The 14,775-nt window shown below is 39.1% G+C and overlaps 1 protein-coding gene across 7 annotated transcripts in view; it reads right to left on the bottom strand.

Moving 5' to 3' along the window:
- Positions 1–14,775, bottom strand: part of LOC144296727 (cyclic AMP-dependent transcription factor ATF-7) — a 100,706-nt gene that overhangs the window by 78,062 nt on the left and 7,869 nt on the right. For 2 of the 7 annotated variants that reach the window (XM_077869813.1, XM_077869811.1), the window contains exon 2: positions 2,302–2,426. The exons of 4 other annotated variants lie outside the window; for them this stretch is intronic. The gene's annotated coding sequence lies outside the window, so the exon portion shown is untranslated. Of the gene's footprint in view, positions 1–2,301; positions 2,427–12,697; positions 12,754–14,775 lie in introns of those variants that run through there. One more of the 7 variants, XM_077869814.1, reaches the window with a different exon arrangement.

The following is a 14,775-nucleotide window of genomic DNA, read 5'->3' as shown; positions in this document are numbered from 1 at the left end:
GCAGCCCCGGTGGCTCAGGGGTTTAGCTCCACTTTTGGCTCAGGGCGTGACCCCCGGGTCCTGCGATAGAGTCCCATGTCCGGCTCCCTGCATGGAGCCTGCTTCTCCCTCTGCCTGTGTCTCCGCACCCCGCCCTCCCCCCAAGAGTCTCTCACGAATAAATAAATAATCTTTAAAAAATTCATCAATTCACTGAATACTTTATTCATTGCCTATCCCACACTCTAGGCCCCAGAATTTAACAATGAATGAGACAGATACAGTCTCTACAGTTACAATGCTTACTTACACTCCAAGTAAACAAAATAATTTTAGATGAATAGCAGATAACTGCTATGAAATGAAATGGTGATGTATTACTGGTTAGGAGCAGACTACTTTAGTTTCATGAATAAAAGGGAAATGGCTGTATTATCTGTGACTAAATAGGGAATGGGGTAGGATACAGAGATCTAGGTTAAAACTTCTGGAAGCCTTTGTTTCCTCTCATAACACAGCTGATTTTCAGTAAATACTTATTAATTTAATGTGAAGCCAATATTCAAGTAAACTGCTGAAATTCTACACTTATATTCCAGTTTTTTCAGAAAGTTGCTGGGTCCACAAAACAACTGCTATCCAGGTACTTATGTATTTAGAGCTAAACATGTTTGACATATTTTTTTTTAACGATTTTATTTATTTATTCATGAGAGACACGCAGAGAGAGAGGCAGAGACACAGGAGGAGGAAGAAGCAGGCTCCCTGCAGGGAGCCTGATGCAGGACTCGATCCCAGGACTCTGGGATCATGCCCTGAGCCTAAGGCAGGCGCTCAACTGCTGAGCCACCCAGGCATCCCAAGATATATCTTAACATAAAAGAATGCAGCAGGGCAGCCCGGGTGGCTCAGCGTATTAGCGCTGCCTTCAGCTCATGGTGTGATCCTGGAGACCCAGGATCGAGTCCCACATCGGGCTCCCTGCATGGAGCCTGCTTCTCCCTCTGCCTGTGTCTCTGCCTCTCTCTCTCTCAATGTCACTCACTCACTCACTCACTCATGAATGAATGAATAAATAAAGCAGCAGAGGATGCCTGCCTGGCTCTGTAGGTAGAGCAGGTGACTCTTGATCTCCGGGTTGGAGTTCAAACCCCACATTGGGTGTGGAGCCTACTTAAAAAAGAAAATGAAAAAATAAAATCTTAAAAAAAAAAAAAAAAAAAAGAAACATTAAAAAAAAAAGACTGCAGAGACGCCTGCGTGGCTCAGAGGTTGAGTGTCTGTCTTCGGCTCGGGGTGTGATCCCGGGGTCCAGGATCAAGTCCCACATCGGGTTCTCTGCAAGGAGCCCACTTCTCCCTTTGCCTATGTTTCTGCCTCTCTCTGTCTCTCATGAATAAATAAAATCTTAAAAAAAAAAAAAAGAAAAAGAATGTAGCAGAAATTCTTATACCTTCATATAAGATTTTTGGGAGGGGGATCTCTGGGTGGCTCAGCAGTTTAGTGTCTGCCTTTGGCCCGGGGCATGATCCTGGAGTCCCGGGATCGAATCCCACATCGGGCTCCCTGCATGGAGCCTGCTTCTCCCTCTACCTGTGTCTCTGCTTCTCTCTCTCTCTCTCTCTCTGTATCTCTCATGAATAAATAAATAAAAAATCTTAAAAAAAAAAAGATTTTTGGGAGTACATATTGGAATAATCTTTCTGGAAAGCAAGCTGGAAATATATATTTACTTTAAAATTATTTATTTAAAATAAATAAAATCTTTAAAAAATAAAATAAATAAAATTATTTATTTGACAGAGAGATAGAGAGCGTGCACATGTAGGGGGAAAGGCAGGCAGAGGGAGAGGGAGAAGCAGGCTCTTTGTTGAGCAAGGAGCCTGATGTGGGACTCAATCCCAGGACCCTGGGATCATGACCTGAGCCAAAAGCAGACCCTTAATCAACTGAGCCACCCAGGTGCTCCTGGCAATATTTATATTAAGTGTCTTAAAATGTTTTGTATCCTTTGAATAATCATTCTTTCTTCAGGACTTTATTCTGAGGTTAAAGCCCAAAACATGACCACTTATATACTTATATATTAAAATGTTCATCATAGTCATATTTATAACAACTAGGAAAAAAGAACAGGAATTAAATGTTTAAGAAGAATGGATCAATATAAGATACTGCCTTAAAAAAAAAAAAATAAGATACTGCCTTATAATAGACTATTTTTAAGTTGTTAAAAATAATGTTTCTGAAAGCTATTTAATGACCTATAAAATGCTATACATTCTGTAGGGAAAAAGGCAGGATATAAAATTGCATATGTACCATAATTCCAATCTATAAAAAAGCAAACAAAATATGGGCGCCTGGCTGGCGGTCAGTAGAACATGCAACTCTATGACTCTTGATCTCGGGGTCCTAATTCAAGCCCAACGTGGGCATGGAGTGTACTGAAAAGAAAAAAAAAAATAGTAATAAGCATAGAAAAAGATAAGGGAATTAGCATCAAATGTTAATAATGGTTATCTCTGGGTAATGGTATTCCAGGTGATTTTGTTTTCTTCTTTGTACCTTCAGCATTTTCAAGTCTATAATGATCAGAGATTTCTTTTAAAAAATAAAAAATAATATAATGTAATCTAATAAAAAATGATCCGCATGACTCAAAAAAATGTCTATGAGTTTTAAAAAAGGGCTCACATCTGCTAGACTATTCTAAAGCACTGAACAGGGCAGCCCAGGTGGCTCAGCGGTTTAGCGCTACGCTACCTTCAGCCCCTGAGGCATGATCCTGGAGGCCGGGGATCGAGTCCCACGTAGGGCTCCCTGCGTGGAGCCTGCTTCTCCCTCTGCCTGTGTCTCTGCGCCTCTCTCTCTCATGAATAAATAAATAAAATCTTAAAAAAATAAAATAAAATAAAGCACTGAACAATATATTTACAAATCATACAAGGTTGTTCATTCTCTACTACAAAGTGACAGAACCAACAAGTTCAAAATGGACTACCAAAAAAATCTTTCTAAAATTATAAACTAACAGCTTCATATAGAAATAGACAAGGTGGAAACTTAAACATATCGATACACAGGGTAATCAAGCAATTCAAGATAGTTCCTCCTTTGTTACCTTCAAGGACCCATTTTCAGAATCCTGTGAATGTTCCCCAGTGAGTATTACTTATATTAAACACTTAGAAATTGTCCCAGCCATTCATCACAAAGAGAATAAAGAGAACTGAAACCAAGCTTAGCAGGTACTAAATGCCTTTCAGCGCAGCTATAAACAAGGTAAAAAATTTAGACAGGCACCCAAACAGAGTTCTATGGGCTCCATTCCTTTATGATATTAAAAAGAAAGAAATTATATACAAACAGTTTTCTTCCAAGAACATAACTTTGGATACCAAGTTTCAGACTCTAAGATAATTTAGCTGCTGCTAAGCAAAGAGTACAAACACCAAAGATCTCTACCACAGCAGTCTCAACATTTTATTCTCCACTGGATACTCAGTGTTGCTGTGATTTGCATTACATTTAGAAAATTGATTTAAGGAAAAGATGCCAATAAACATATGAACTGTGAGACTATAATGCACATTGTATGAACCTCAGAAAACAAAGCAAACTCAAGTTTTACTAGGTAGTAGATTATTTAGGAATTGAAATTTCTGTTCATAAATTCTGGGTTTGTTTTCCACTATATTATTTAGCATAAAACAGTTTAGCATATATTATTTCACTAGTAGGTAAATCAGCTGCCCCAGAGGGATTATACAGAAAGCACATATATCACTATAATCTTAAACTAACTTGCCTTACTGTTTTATATCAGGGTTTTTGTAAAGCATTTTGCTAACAGACTGGAAAACTGAGGTAGAAAGATATAAAAAAAACAAAACAAAAAAAAAACAGACAAAAGATGAGTCAAAAGGTTGAGGCTGGCTTGAATCCTAGTTACCTATTCTCACATGCCTCAAAGAAGATATAAAAATGGAGAGCACATCTTTTTAGAACTCCTGAAAGTTGGGGGGATCCCTGGGTGGCGCAGCAGTTTGGCGCCTGCCTTTGGCCCAGGGCGCGATCCTGAAGACCCGGGATTGAATCCCACATCGGGCTCCCGGTGCCTGGAGCCTGCTTCTCCCTCTGCCTGTGTCTCTGCCTCTCTCTCTCTCTGTGACTATCATAAATAAATAAAAAATTAAAAACAACAAAAAAAAAGAACTCCTGAAAGTTGTATAGTAATCTACATATTATATAACTACTTCCAACTGAATTGTGGTATTTCCAAAAATTTACACACAATGTTTCTTATATGTTTACTATACAAATAAATGTCCAGAAATATGAATTGGAGGGACTACAAAGTCTTGGAGCATTATTTTTGTCTAGGAAAATTAAATAATGTTCATAGTTTTAAGTATGTTTATTATAATAATCTTTAAATTCACAATCCAGTTATAGTGTATTTCAAGGACTGGCAAGCTTTGGTCGGTGGGTCAAATTCAGCCTGCCACCTGTTTTTATATGGCCCACGAGCTAAGAATGGTTTCTACATTTTTAAGTGGTTGAAAAAAAACAAAAGAAGAATATTTCATGACACATAAAAATGATATGAAGTTCAAATTTTAGTTTCCATAAAAAAGTTTTATGGGGGGCAGTGCCTGGGTGGCTCAGCCTTTGGCTCAGGTCATGATCCCAGGTGCAGGGATCGAGTCCCACATTGGGCTCCCCACAGGAAGCCTGCTTCTCCCTTTGCCTGTGTCTCTGCCTCTCTCTTTCTCTGTCTCTCATGAATAAATAAAACCTAAAAAAAAAAGTGTTATGGACATACAGCCATGCTTATCCTTTGCATGTTGTCTATGGCTTCTTAGGTGCTACAATGGCAGAGTTGAGTAGTTACAAACAGACCTCATGCCTGCAAATCCTGGTATTTATGAAAACTATTAGTTTGCAAACTTCTGGTATTTATGAATAACTATTATTAAATAAAATACATGATTAATTAGAAGATCCCAATTATGACAAATGTCAAAGTGTACATGTTAATCATTAATAAGAGCTTTTATAATGTGACTATTTGAGTACTAATTCCTTTTTTTAATATAAATTTTAAAAATTAGTTGTTGTTTTTTTTTAAGTAGGCTCCACACCCAGCATGGAGCCCAATGCAGGGCTCAAACTCACGACTGTAAGATCAAGACCTGAACTATGATTAAGAGTCGGACATTTAACCAACTGAGCCATCCAGGTGCCCCCCCTTTTATTTAAATTTATGTCTTCTCGGGCAGCCCCAGTGGTGCAGCGGTTTAGCGCCGCCTGCAGCCCAGGACGTGATCCTGGAGACCCTGGATCGAGTCCCCACATCAGGCTCTCTGTATGATGCCTGCTTCTCCCTCTGCCTGTGTCTCTGCCTCTCTCTCTGTCTCTATGAATAAATAAATAAAATCTTTAAAAAAAAATTTATGTCATCTCTACATCCATCATGGGGTGCAAACTACAACTCAAGAGTAATATGCTCTTCTGACTGAGCTGGTCAGGTGCCCAAGAAATTAGGTTTTCTTAAAATAAGTTTAATTAAGCTGGCTTGGTAATTGTCATCTTTTGCATATTCACCTGGGCACCATGAAAAATACAGATTCCTGGATTTTCTTGGCTTTGGGCCCCAAGAATCTACACTTTAAAAAACACCCAGGGAAATTCCGATGCAAATGGTTAGTAACCCAGCCTTTGAGAGGCACTAAAATGGTTGGAGAGCTTATGTTCTTACATATAGTAAACAGCCGAATTTTTCCAGTTTGGTACTATAAAACAGCAGTTCTCAAAATAGGCTCCAGGGATCTCCACAGATCTCTAAAACCCCTTTAGAGGGTTCATGGGTATTCAAGTCATACATGGATAAAAGATCTATTTAAAGGGCAAGACAGGGGATCCCTGGGTGGCGCAGCGGTTTGGCGCCTGCCTTTGGCCCAGGGCGCGATCCTGGAGACCCGGGATCGAATCCCACATCGGGCTCCCGGTGCATGGAGCCTGCTTCTCCCTCTGCCTGTGTCTCTGCCTCTCTCTCTCTCTCTCTGTGACTATCATAAATAAATAAAAATTTAAAAAAAAATAAAATAAAATAAAGGGCAAGACAGGGACGCCTGGGTGGCTCAGAGGTTGAGCATCTGCTTTCGGCTCAGGGAGTGATCCTGGAGTCCCAGGATCGAGTCCCATATTGGGCTCCTTGCATGGAGCCTGCTTCTCCTGTCTGTCTTGTCTCTTATAAATACGTAAATAGGGATCCCTGGGTGGCGCAGCGGTTTGGCGCCTGCCTTTGGCCCAGGGCGCGATCCCGGAGACCCGGGATCGAATCCCACATCAGGTTCCCATCCCGGAGACCCGGGATCGAATCCCACATCAGGTTCCCGGTGCATGGAGCCTGCTTCTCCCTCTGCCTGTGTCTCTGCCTCTCTCTCTCTCTCTCTGTGACTATCATAAATAAATAAAAAAAAAATTTAAAAAAAAAATAAATAAATACGTAAATAAAATCTTAAAAATAAATAAATCTTTTTTAAAAATTAAAAAATAAAGGGCGAGATAGGCCAAGATACCACAGATATGGTTTCAGATTCTACACAATAGCTAACCTTTAAGAAACTATCACATTTTGGATTCTGGTATAGTATCAAAGAAGATCGATCGATCTACCTATCTATCTTTCTATCAATCAACTACTATCTAAAAAGAATCTTTCCTTTTCCTAGGTGCCTCAGTCAGTTGAGCATCGGACTCTTGATTTCAGCTCAGGTTATGATCTCCTGGGTTGGGGATCAAGTCCTGTGTCCAACACTGTGCTCAGCGGGGAGTCTGCTTGAAGAGTCCTTCTATCTGCCCCTCCCCCACCTCAAATAAATAAATCTTACCAAAAAAATCTCTCCTTTTCCTATTAGTATTTGTATGAGCCCAGGTTATCTTCATATACTTCAACCAAAACAACCTATTTTAACAGACTAAATGCAGAAACAGATATGAGAATCCAGCTGTTTTCTATTAAGCCAGACATTAAAGAGGTTTGAAGCCCTCCCCTAAATTTTTTTGACACTAAGTTTTTATGTTGTTAAAGTAAATATTTTTTCAATTTCTCCATTTTAATTTCTAAAATGCTCCATATCAATAGATATAAGCAAGACAAACCAAAGCCCTTTGGACAAGTCCCAACCAATTATGAAGAGTATAAAGGGGTAGGTACTGAGACCATATGTAGTTTGAGACTCACTGCTTTAAGAAATAAACAGTAGGGTACCCTGAATTGATCAAAGAGAAAGTTAAAATTAATTTCTGGATTTTGAGCTCTGACATGCAAGGACAGGTTTCAAAAAAAGGAGCCAGCTTAAATAGACCAAATAGTTTTGTAGCAAATGACTGAAAACAGATGGGAGTGAGAATTAGGCTGAATCATAAGTTAGGCAACACATGGCTAAAGCTTGGAGCCTATCTGGGAGCAGCTTCATATAGGCAACTACTTGACTAGAACTTTTTTTTTAAGTCTCTCTAGGCTTTTGGAGGATTCAAGGAACTATTTTAAGCTAGCCTCAGAAAGGTTAATAAAGCAAAAACAAAGAAGCAACAACTTGCTAAAATGACAGCAGGAAGCCAAGTTAGAAGTAACTAGGGAACATTATACCTATGTTTGGTCTCAATATGCATTTTAGAAGTTGAAAAATTCCTGAAAACTGGTAGGCAGTCAAAAATCTAATGCTGTATTTTGGGTTTTTTCCTACTCATCTTCAGATAAAAAGTATCATCCCTAAAACAATACATCAATAGCAATCAACCCCAAAACACTAATCTTAAAGGATAAATTTAAGATCTTCATGGACTTAATTTCTTTTAATTTTTTTTTAAGATTTTATTTATTCATGAGAGACAGAGAAAGAGAGAGGCAGAGACCCAGACAGAGGGAGAAGCAGGCTCCATGAAGGGAGCCCGATCCCTGGTCTCCAGGACAACACCCTGGGCTGAAGGCAGCGCTAAACCACTGAGCCACCCAGGCTGCCCAAATTTCTTTTAATTTAAATAGACTACAAACAATAACAAACAAGATAGACTTTAATATTAAATTCTAGTATGAGTTCAGTACCAGTTAGGAAATTGCCACAATATCCCATAATGACAATCATGGAGATGCTTAGAAATTCTCACAGATTGAAAAAAAAAATCTATTTTCTAAGACTGTCTACACACTGGCAACACAGTGATCTATTTGGGGTATTCTTTTTTTTTTTTTTTTTTTATTTATTTATGATAGGCACACAGTGAGAGAGAGAGAGGCAGAGACACAGGCAGAGGGAGAAGCAGGCTCCATGCACCGGGAGCCTGACGTGGGATTTGATCCTGGGTCTCCAGGATCGCACCCTGGGCCAAAGGCAGGCGCTAAACCGCTGCGCCACCCAGGGATCCCTATTTGGGGTATTCTAATGCTCACTGACTTTCAACAGTTCCCAACACAGATGTGTAAGTATCAGCAAACTACTGCTTGCCCAAAACTTAAAAAAACAAAGAAAATGGTGCTACAGGAGACAAGTTACTACCAGAAATACCAGAAAAACCATGTTAAATAAAACCAACATGGTGTTACTCAAGTTTGATAAAGCTTAAATAAACATTACTGGCAAGAAACTTGGTGCCAACACAAATCATTTACAGCAGTCATATGTTCTAGTCAATAAATCATCCTGTTTTTATAATATAGTCAGTCATATTCCTGTTCAGAAAGAATAATTATGTTGTTATTTTTTAATCTGAAAAAAATGTAATTTTTCTACTGCATGGTAAATTTTAAGCCCCAAATACAATCTAACCAATTTAGCATATAAATCTCCTTTGTCCACTATGTCAGCAAGAAGTACTATACCAGATAAGAAGTATTAACAGGTAATTCCACTCAAAACAAGTTGGATTTTGTGAGAAGGTAGGGCAATAGCAAAACAACACTGTCCCACGGAGGCGCAAGCCACAAGCTCACAAAATGACTTTTTAAGCTAAATCTTGGCTCCTGTTAAGACTTTCATAATTGATATTTACCAAGAATAAACGCAGTATTGAATAGAAAAGAGAAACTATTTTTTTTTTTAATTTTTATTTATTTATGATAGTCACAGAGAGAGAGAGAGAGAGAGGCAGAGACACAGGCAGAGGGAGAAGCAGGCTCCATGCACCGGGAGCCTGATGTGGGATTCGATCCCGGGTCTCCAGGATCGCGCCCTGGGCCAAAGGCAGGCGCCAAACCGCTGCGCCACCCAGGGATCCCTATTTTTTTTGAAGTGAACTCTACGTACAACATAGGGCTCGAACTCACAACCCCAAGACCAAGAGTCACATGCTCTACTGACTGAGGCAGCCAGGCGTCACAAAAAGAGAAACTTTTTACACACTCGGGTTTCAAGCCTATGAGAACATTCAAAATTAAAATTACCAAAAGATGAGAAAAGGCTAACAAAGTAAAGTGGTGAGTTTGTAATGAGTTTTGTTCTCCTATTAAATGTTCTCATATCCCTCATAAGATTACTGCGTAACTCACATTTGCCTTGGGAAATCTTTCCTACATGTCTGCCTACAAAGTTTTAAAAACTAGATAAAAAATTTGTCTTTTTATAAGATTTTTCCTGAAATATAACAGTCATCCTTCCTCTCTAAGGAAGCCAAGTAGTATACATTTACTTTCAAAACTAAACTGAATTTTCTTCATTGTATACCGGCAGTACGTATATTATTCAGACACTTTCTCCCACCCCCAACACATACACACAAAATTTCTAAACAAAGGGATAAACAAGAGAAGGGAAGGAAACAAAATACTATGGCTTAACAGGGAAAAAAAACAAACATTCTTTCAACACAAAGCATCCATCAGGGAAATTCTGGAGAGAAAATATCATGATGAAATATTTTAAGACATGACATGACCCTAATGCAAAATATTTATTGTTGTTTTTTGTTTTGTTTTGTTTCTCAAAGGAATTGTTTCTTGACACTTATTCCCACTGGGTCAGTAGAACCACTTCAATTTCATTTTCTTTACAGTCTATTTTTCTTTCTGATTCTTCAATAGTAAGTTTTTTTTATCTGAGTTTCTATTTATGAATGTTTGGGATGGAAAGGACCTTGAGGGGTCATCAAGGCCTTCCTTCTGCTTTCCAGGAGAATTCGTAACTAAATAATCTCAGATGGTGAGAAGCTATCAAAAGAAGATGCATTCTGTCCCTAACAGCATGCTACTTCATTCCACACAGACATTTCCATTCATAATTTGCAATTTTCTAAAAGTGAAAGTAAAAATTAAAACCCCAAAAGAGGAAGATGCTTTAAAAATGCATTTATCAGCTAAAATTGCTCAAACATAAGTTCAACTATCAGGTCTAAAATTAACACACAGGAAAATTGTTGGCTGCCAACACAGTCTTAAGTCCCTGGAGATATCTTCTGATGTTCTGGCTTATTTCTAGCACAATTTTACCTATAGCACAGAGCATGACAAACTTAGCCTACCACATCAATAAACTAACTATAAACAACAAATTTCTGCACGCGCGCGCGCGTGTGTGTGTGTGTGTGTGTGTGGTGTGGTGTATTTTTTCTTACAGGTGGTGAAGGTTTTTACTCCGAACAGAAAATGAAAAGTTAGGCCTAAATTGGAGATGTCAATATTATGGGGAGGCTATGATAAAACTGTTAACATGGACAATAGTTTAATTTTTTAACATGTAACAAAATGTTGAGGGAATGATGGGTCTTCCTAAAAGTTTCCAAAACAGAATGATGACATAAAATATGCAACTATGCAGAAACACTGTTAATCATTCTAGAATTATTTAAAAAAATAAAAAAATAAGGCACCTGGGTGACTCATTGGTTGAGTGGTCTACCTTTGGCTCAGGGCTTGACCCCTGGACCCCGGGATCAAGTCCCACAACCAGCTCTCCACAGGGAGCCTGCTTCTCCCTCTGCCTGTGTCTCTGCCTGTCTCTTGTGAATAAATAAATAAAATCTTTTTTTATTTTATTTTATTTATTCATGAGAGACTGAGAGAGAGAGAGCAAGCGAGAGAGAGGCAGAGACACAGGCAGAGGGAGAGGCAGGCTCCCTGCAGGGAACCTGGATCATGCCCTGGGCCAAAGGCAGGCGCTAAACCAGAGCCACCCAGGGATCCCAATAAATAAAATCTTTAAAAAATAAAATATGTGAAAAAAATAATAATAATAAAATAAAATATGTGACGCTGGATGGCTCAGTGGTTGGGCTCTGCTTTTGGCTCAGGGCCTGATCCTGGGGTTCGGGGATTGATTCGGACATCAGGCTCCCTGAAGGGAGCCTGCTTCTTCCTCTGCCTGTCTCTGCCTCTCTCACTGTGTTTCTCATGAATAAATAAAATCTTTAAAAAAATAAAATAAAATAAAAATAAAAATAAAAATAAAAATAAGGAAGCAGGACCAGCAATGTTGGAAATAGAGGGGGAGGCAATTATACTTTAAAAAAAAAAGAGGAATTATTAAATAGATGTCTTAACAATTGGCAAGGAATGCAGTGATTTATAAACACTGGCATGACATAGTTAGGTAGCAATTAATGTCTAACTTCATTTCTTTTTTTTTTAAGACTTTATTTATTTATTCATAGAGACAGAGAGAGAGAGAGAGAGGCAGAGACACAGGCAGAGGGAGAAGCAGGCTCCATGCAGGGAGCCTGACGTGGGACTCGATCCTGGGTCTCCAGGATCAGGCCCTGGGCTGCAGGTGACACTAAACCGCTGAGCCACTGGGGCTGCCCTAACTTTGTTTGTTTTTTTTTTTTAATTTTTATAATATTTTATTTATTTATTCATGATAGACACAGAGAAAGACAGAGACACAGGCAGAGGGAGAAGCAGGCTCCATGCAGGGAGCCCCATGGGGGACTCGATCCCGGAACCCCAGGATCACGCCCTGGGCCAAAGGCAGGCACCAAACCGCTGAGCCACCCAGGGAACCCCTATTCATTTCATTTCTTAACAAGTCACTGGCCTAGAAGCTTAGAGGCAGGTCAGAGACAATATATTTAGATTTCAACAGGATACCTCTTAATATTTCACAGGAAATAGAAGTTAGATGATTAAACAGAAGGTGGATTCATAATTTAATTTTACCCAAAAGGTTGTTTAATGGATTAATAGCAACCTAATGATAGCGTGCTGATGTTATAGGCACTGTTTCACCCTTATATATTTTTTACCAGTGACCTAAAACAAAAACATAGGTGTCATATTTATGTCTTGTTTATCAAATTTATCTATCAATGATACAAACATGAGGATATGATATGAGGAATGGCTAAGAGGCCAAATAACATTATTAAGCTTGGGCAGCCCGAGTGGCTCAGCGGTTTAATGCCACCTTTAGCCCAGGGCATGATCCTGGAGACCCCGGATCGAGTACATCAGGCTCCCTGCATGGAGCCTGTTTCTCCCTCTGTCCCTCTCTCTGCCTCTCTCTGTCTCTCATGAATAAATAAATAAAATCTTTAAAAAAAAATTATTAAGCTAATCAATAAACCCAAATTAACAAGATGACAATTACAAAGATAAATGTAAGGTCATCAATTACATTTAAAACATTAATGGTGCAAATTAATGCAATCTTAGGCTTTAAGAATAGAGGTACAGAGTGCAGTAGAAAAGAGGCCATACTCTCCCTTGTACTTATTATACCTGGGTACCTAGGTGGCTCAGTGGTTGACCGTCTGCCTTCGGCCCAGGGGGGGTCCTGGGATCGAGTCCCTGCACGGAGCCTGCTTCTCCCTCTGCCTGTGTCTCTGCCTCTCTCTCTCTCTCTCTCTGTGTCTCTCATGAATAAATAAATAAAATCTTAAAAAAAAATCATACTTGAGGTGTTATATTTCAAAACTAGATAAAAAGTCCTAAATACGGGACGCCTGGGTGGCTCAGTGGTTGAGTGCCTGCCTTCGGCCCAGGGCGTGATCCTGGAGTCCCGGGATCGAGTCCCACGTTGGGTTCTGGGCATGGAGCCTGCTTCTCCCTCTGCCTGTGTCTCTGTCTCTGTCTCTCTCTCTCTCTGTGTCTCTCATGAATAAACAAAATCTTTAAAAAAAAAAACAAAAAAACACAAAATCCTAAATACAAGCAACTTATATTTGATGAGAAGCCTGAACTTTATAAAAATGGTCATTTAAGGAATGGCTGAAATAACTTGGGATATTTTCCCCAGTAAGAGAAGCCTCTCTTAACTGGACATAACTGTCATCAAATACTTGAAGGGCTACCATGTTGACAAGGAATTAGGTTTATTTATTGCAGCTGCAAATAGCAGAACTAAAGAGCTTCAGCACAATGTAAAGAATGTTCTAAAAGTAGAACTCCAATAATGAAATAGGGTATCTGTGAAGTGGGGACGTCTTCCTTACAGCATTAGGAAGTGGTAAAGCCCACCTGCCAGGAATTCCAAATAGGATAGATTTTCACATTTCATGAATATACCTGATCTCAAAAGAAGCCTCCTGCAGGAAGGCAACATTCAAAAACCAGATGCTTAAAAATTGTTTTCTTTGGCGCGTGTTTCTAAATAGATGGATGACCTTTTTTTTTTTTTTTTAAGTTTATTTATTTTTGTTAGTATTCTCTACACCCAAAGTGAAGCTTGAACTCATGACCCCAAGATCAAGACTCACATGGTCCACCAACTGAGCCAGCCAGGTGCCTGACGGAAAACTTTTTCACAAACTCTAAGATCATAGTACCATTTTCAGAAAAACCAACAACAAAAGAAATTAATGCTCTTTTTCCTTTTAAATGAATGCTGCATTTGTTTTCCTGAAAGAAGCAACATCTGCACCTTAACTTTAGTACCTTTATCAAGGGATAAGGGACAATTATATGCCAGTCTGCCAACTAGTCTCAAGAAGAGAGCTGTCTTTGTTATACATCTACATGGCAATGTTATTCGCTCCACCTAAAACTTCCTTGCAAGGAGAAGGCTCCTCCTTATCAGACGTGTATGAGGCTGCTGTAACACTGACTCCCTCCTCCTGCAGCCTAGGAAAAACTCAGTCTTGACATGTACAAAACAATAACTTGTGAGAACTTCAGAGCAGCTGTGTTCAGGCAGAGCCAGGGACTTTACTTGAGGCACAGTACTAGCTTAAGAGTTGGTTGAAAAAAAAAAAAACGATTTTCATTTTGAGCTGGAAGTGGGGAGAGGAAAGAGAAAGGAGATATAGGAGCAGCATCATTAACATTTAAAAGCCGTGGTAAACAAAAATGCTTAAAAATTACAACACTGAAACTATCACAGGATGTAACTTTGATCCAAACATTTAAAGATGAGCGGTGTTAACACTAATGAGATCAACAACAACAAAATCTTACATCTAATAGTGCCCAAGTTAAGGGCATCACAAATTCGAGGATGGAAGAATTAAACAAGGGACTTTGCTCTTTCACTGGATATTTTTTGTTCTGCTGCCAAGTAAGCGAACTGTGAAAATGTCTGCATGTCCAACAGCACTGCTCTGAATGTGAAATACTGGAACCCAATTCAGTAATTAATGCGAAAGGGTCAGTAATTAATTGGTCTCAACGTGTTGTAGGGGCAACTTTCTAGCCAGGAGAAAAAAACTTCAAATGGTTGCTGAAAACCAAAGATTAATAGAAAGCAGTATACTCTGGTTTCTCTTCATGTAACAGTTTTACCGGCATTTCAGACCTTATTTTGCTTCTCAAAAGTAAAAAAAAGGATGTAAAAGACAAATCTATGCTGTAGCAAAGAAGTT

This window comes from Canis aureus, chromosome 25 (assembly GCF_053574225.1).
Source record: "Canis aureus isolate CA01 chromosome 25, VMU_Caureus_v.1.0, whole genome shotgun sequence".
In the NCBI taxonomy this organism is placed as follows: domain Eukaryota; kingdom Metazoa; phylum Chordata; class Mammalia; order Carnivora; family Canidae; genus Canis; species Canis aureus.
The sequence above is the reverse complement of the archived record's forward strand: the minus strand, read 5'-3'. Positions and strand labels throughout refer to the sequence as shown.